This window comes from Arvicanthis niloticus, chromosome 24 (assembly GCF_011762505.2).
Source record: "Arvicanthis niloticus isolate mArvNil1 chromosome 24, mArvNil1.pat.X, whole genome shotgun sequence".
In the NCBI taxonomy this organism is placed as follows: domain Eukaryota; kingdom Metazoa; phylum Chordata; class Mammalia; order Rodentia; family Muridae; genus Arvicanthis; species Arvicanthis niloticus.
In genome coordinates this window covers 7,022,246-7,028,344 of record NC_133432.1, presented here as the reverse complement: position 1 = coordinate 7,028,344, position 6,099 = coordinate 7,022,246, and positions in this window count along the sequence as shown.

Below are 6,099 nucleotides of genomic sequence, written 5' to 3'. Positions count from 1 at the left end.
CCTAGCAGAGTGCTAACCCCTGTTGCTGTCATGTGACACTGCTGTCACATGACACTGCTGTCATGAGGCAGGGGTGGTTTCCAACCTTGAGTAATAAACGCTCTCTTTTGACCCTACCCCCAAAACAATACTGATTGAAGTAGAATGGAGACAGTGCCCCCAATGAAAGTCTCTACAATTTGTTTATAGAATGCTCCTTAACCCTACAGGTTCATGTTAAACACTGGTCACCATTTGTGACAGTAGGGTAGACTTCAGTGAAGGGGGATATTTGGAGAACGATGGTCACTGGGAATGTGTCCTTGGAACCTGTATCTTCTCCCTGCCCCTTCCTGTCTTCCTCTATGTTTCTTGCCTGCTACATGGCATGCAGCCCCATCTTCCACATATCCTGTCATGTGCATGGAGCCATGCTATGGTGTTGCTCTACCCAAGTGTGTGGAGCCATGACATTGTGATGCTCTACCCAAGTGGAGCCAAGCAACCACAAACCAAAGGTCAAAACCATCTTTCTTCCCACACTTATTTTGTCAGTTTTTTCAGTTACCAGAAAAGCTAACCAAGTGATGATGTTAGACAGGACACCAGCAAGACAACGGTGTTGACATCAGATCGGCTCTCAGCTTCATGTCCTGGCACTATGCCTCCCTAAGTGAGAGGTGGATGCTCACTCAATGCTTGGTTTCAGGCTCTGTGACCGACCAACAGAACGCCCTCACACTCTCAAGACGCTGCCCAGTTGTAGACTTGGGATAGGAATGGATCACTAAGGAAACGGCTCAACACACTGCTGGAAAGCCATGTGCTGGAATCCCACTTTAGCAAACGTTCATTTTAAAGCCACATTGAGATGTTATCTATAAGAGGAAGGCTGTTTATGATGTATCATTTGAGGATGAGGAGATACCTGGTGAACAAGAGAGATCATGTGGATTTCCACCCTTCTTGTAAGTTATTGCTAAACCCTACCTGAGACCTTTATTTATTTATTTATTTATTTTTATTTAATTGAAAAAAATCAGTGATGCCTCACATTTAATTTTAAGTCACTGACTCCAGAAAGCTTCAGTCTTCTCCATGAATCCAAACCTCCAGTGAAACCCTACTATGTGCAGCCTTCAGGAAACAGCATGCTGTGTGCATTTTCAGAGAGAGAGAGAGAGAGAGAGAGAGAGAGAGAGAGAGAGAATGAATCTAAAAACACTGCCAAGATGGATGGTGTGTTGTTTCTAGGATGTCCTGCAATAAATAACTATAAGCTGTAGCTACTTATTGTCTTGTATCTGGAACTAGAAGTACCAAACCAAGGCCTTGGAAAGACCAAGCCCCAAGTACTCCCTGTGGGATAGAAGAGAGCATCTTTCCTTGCTCCAGCTCAGGAGTGTGTGTGTGTGTGTGCTGACAAATCAGCTGTGATAGAAAGCAGGAAGGAGACAAATTGCCGTTCAGCTGGCTTCTCTTCTGTACCAAGTTCCAAGTTGCCAACCCCTTAGACTGCAGTTTGGAGAACAGGACAAGCATGAGGTAGCACCAGCAAGCACCCCAAGGGGTAAGGGAGCATTGCTATAATCCCACTTTAATCTAATGAAGCCCCTGGATTCATGGAAGTGGTACAAATAGACATTAGCCACTGGTATTTATCTCGGAGGCTCTACATCAACAGATTGCGAGCTACCAGGTGTCAAGGGAGACCTAAGTTTTATTCTTGCCTTGGGTCCCATAATTTGAAACTCCAGGGCTGACATTTCAGTAAAAAACACCCAGAGGGAGCTCGTGGTGGCACTAGACACAACACAGTAAGGCATATTGAAGGTTCTACCCACCAAAATGATGACGTTTCTCAATCGGTTTTTAATGCCAAACATATGTATTAGTCACGGACATCCAAGTGTTTACCAGATCTTGAGATTTCAATTCAGCCAACCCAGCTGGTGTCTGACACATTCTGAAATTTTTATTCTACTTGATACATCTATTTTTAATCCCTCTGGATGCCTTTCCCTTTTGGCAAATGGGGAGAAGAAGATGCCTGTCTCTCCGCACCCTTCAGTTCATATTTTGCATAAATCAAAGGGGAGTTAAGAATTAAACAATCACTTCGTATCACAGTTGTCAAATATTTCACTGTGAGGAGACTTGCTCACCTATCTGGAAATGTGTTGGTCTCCTGGTGTTCAGGGATGTACGGAAAAAGCTACCTTCCTTCAAGTATCGATGAGATACTACAATGCAAAGGAGGTTAGGGGGACAGTTGATCAAAGGTGGTAAGAATCTCATGTGATAAGAGTGGGTGAGAGGAGACAAGTCAGGTGCCCAGACAGCGAGCTATGGTTTGATGTCCTGGCTTGACGAAAGTCTGGCGTTCATGATTCTACCGTCGACATTGACCCAGGCTAAGTCCCTCAGAAGTTTGGAAAGATTTAGTTTATCTGAGAGATCATCCAGGAAGTGCTAGTGGGGGGGGGGGAGGGGGGAGGCAGCAGAATGAGAAATGTAAATCAGCCAGTCTGGGGGTGCCTCCGTTGAATGGGGGCTAAAGAAACTGAGAGGAAGAGAGCGTGGGCCCACTAAGCTCCCTTTGGTCCTTGTTTTGAAACTCTTAATGGCTGCTCAATTCTTGCTCTCAGAGTTTGCACTGCATCAAGGCAGAATGTGTTGCTACATCCCAGTCCCCAGAGTGTACACCAAGATGCTACGGAAGCCATCCCAAATGCACATAGGAGACCAGGGCTAATTTTAACATGTGGGCATGAAAAAGCCCACAAAGGCATATATGAGTTCAATGTAAATCTTGCCTCTGATTGAAATTCCCTTCTCCTCCAAGACGTATATGGAAATCCCAACCCCTTGTGTCCCAGGATGTGACCTTCTTTGAAACCAGGCTCTTCATAATGGCGATTAAGTAAAAGTATTCACTAATATGTGTGGACACAGACATGCCATGGGAGATGGTGTGAAGACAAACAAGAAAAAAGGCAGCCATATGCAAGTAAAGAGAGAGTCCAAGAAGGAAAGGAGTCCCTTAGAGCTCAGTGACTTCAAGTGACAAGAAAATGAGTCTCTGCTGTCTAGTCAGTCACCTGGTATGTAGCACCTTGTGTGGCATCCCTGGCTGACTAGCACACACAGTTTCAACAACGAGTCACATTCTACTTGAACTCTTGAAAAAGCTGGGTATAAAGTATGGCTGTGACAAAAAGCAACAGGCACAAAACTCACTGTGACACAGAACTCGAAGTTGGTGGAGTCCAGTCTGACATCCGGTCTTGGTGAGTTGGGCAGTGGACATTATGTACCCATGTCCCCTTGGTAAGAAACTGTACCCATTTAAGAGTCAAATACAAACAGTATTTTTAAAAATAATTTTTATTTACTTTTGGGGGTTTTAATGTATTCCCACACACACATAATGGCTACCAAATCGTTAAAAAAAATTACTAATTTATGCGGACCTACCTCTTTAATAAACGGGACTCTCGAGATTCTACTTTTGTTTTAAAGGTTATAAAATAAATAAGCAAAATAAATTAAAATAGCAAAATTAATTACTAGGAAGCAGAGGGTGCCGTTTCTCAAGGAAGTGCGGGTTTCAGGCACATTGGAAGCAAACATTTCTGCTCAGGATCTGGGCGTATGAGAAGACTTGGTACCAATTATGTCGGCTTCCAAATCGTCTTCCACTTCCTCCTTCTATAGGAGCTCGGAGCACCTGGGAACATTCTTTCCAGTGGCCACAGTATCCAGTCATAACCAACCGCCGCACCATCCAAAAGCAGCTAATGTCAAGGAGTTTTGGAATCATCTTTTAAAGTCACGGCTGAACTACCAGCTCTGAAGTACCATGTTGTGTTGGCCAAGCCGTTCTCAGAACTATTCCTCGGAGAGGCTACGCCCACCAATCTTTCTTTCCGCCCTCAAAGTATTGACTCCCTCCCTTGTGTTTCTTTATGCTTCGGGTTGTATTAGCTTGTCTCCACTTGCAGAGTGCCTGAGACCACACAACTTATGAAGGAAAAAGGTTTACCTGGTTCACGGTTCTGGGAGCCGGAAGTTCAAACAGCATGGCATCGACTCTAGTGAGGGCCCGCCAGCTGCGTTAAGTCATGGCAGACAGCATCAAGGTGGAAAACACCAGAACAAGAAAGATCACGTGCAGGGGCAGGACCTTAGAGAAACGGGGTAAGACCAGACTTGTTCTTTTGTAATAACCCTCTCATTGAACTGACCAGCATCCCAGAATTGCATTAAATCCTTCACGGGGAAGCACTCTCAAGAACCCAGTTACTACCCAGTAGACCCACTCCTTAAAGTCCCACCTCCTCTGCATCACCAGCTGAGGACCAAGCTCCCCAAACAGGGAACGTCGGGAGACACAAAGTCTATCAAGACAATTGCACACATGGAACCCATCCTAGAATGTTCTTATTGAAAAATCTCAATTGAAATGAATTTTTATATTCTCTCTGTGTGTATGTGTGTATGTGTCTGTCTGTTTGTCTCTGTCTCTCCTCTCTGTGTGAATGTGTGTCTGTCTCTTTGTCTCTCTTCTGACTCTGTGTGTATCTCCCTGTGTCTGTGTCTGTCTCTGTGTGTGTCTCTGTCTCTCTTCTCTGTCTCTGTGTGAATGTGTATGTGTCTCTTTCTCTTTGTCTCTTGTCTCTGTCTCTCTCTCTCTCTCTCTCTCTCTCTCTCTCTCTCTCTCTCTCTCTGTGTGTGTGTGTGTGTGTCTGTCTGTCTGTCTCCCCTCTCTGTCTCTGTTGTGTCTGCCTCTTTGTCTCTCTTCTCTGTCTCTCCTCTGTCCGTCTGTGTGTCTCCCCCTCTCTTTCCCTCCCCTGTGTGTGTTCCCCAGCTAAGTAGATTCAGAGGCACTCAGATCAGAGAGCGTTTCCCCCTTAAATAGTTGATCCCCAAATTAACAGATTGTGCTTTGGTTCATATGGTTATAAAGGTAGGTAACATTTGCCAAGTGCTTATTACATGCCAGCCAGTGGACTCGATGTTTTCTGGACATTATATCATTCCATGGGTGTACAATTTCCACCACTCTGTATGGAGAAAATTAAGGCTCTAGGAGAAATTATTTAGGTAGTGTTGCACAGCTGGTAATTGTGGGGTGGGATTTAAACACTGGTTTAATTCATGAACCACATGCCCGTGAAGAAGCCAAATAGCATTTGCTTGAACGTTTCAAACACTGGGGAGCTCGCCCGTTGCTTTAAGCTGTATAACCCTTAACCAGAGAAGGGAGATGTTGCCAGCCATCTGGGACCAGAGCTCTCAGCACCTGTTCTGTCCCTTATTCTCAGTGACAGGAATAAAATGGCTGAACTGTAGGCACAAGTGACTTTCACAGGTGTGACAAAAGTTGAAGCTGGGAGAAGGGGAAGAAGGTCTAATGACCAATCAACCATACAACCAGGATTTGAACACAGGTCTTCTTGTTCCAAAACCCTTCTGATTTGCCAATTCTCACATGACTCGGGTGAGTAATGTCAGAGTAACATCACTGTCTTAGTTAGGGTTTTACTGCTGTGAACAGACACCATGATCAAGGCAAATGTTGTCTTAGAAAAGACAACATTTAATTGGGGCTGGCTTACAGTTTCAGAGGTTCAGTATCTTTAAGGAGGAAACATGGCCCCGTCCAGGCAGACATGGTCCAGGAGGAGCTGAGAGTTCTACATCTTCATCTGAAGGCTGCTAGCAGAATACTGACTTCCAGGCAGCTAGGATGAGGGTCTTAAAGTTCACACCCACAGGGACACACCTCCTCCAAAAGGGCCACACCTCCTCCAACAAGGCCACACCTCCTCCAAGGCCACACCTCCTCCAACAGGGCCACACCTCCTCCAACAAGACCATGCCCTCTAATAGTGCCACTCCCTGGGCCAAGCATATACAAACCAAACTCACTGAGCACTTCCTTTATGCTGGTCCCTTCAATGTCAGCCTCAATCCAAACAATTATTATTACTGAGGCTGCTCAGGGACCAAGCTGCTTTGAGGGCAGAGCCTGAGCCCTACCCATGGTACCCAGGTCATTGAATCAGTTAAGTGCCCCTCTGCAAATGAATGAACAAACAAAGCATGGTCCCAAGG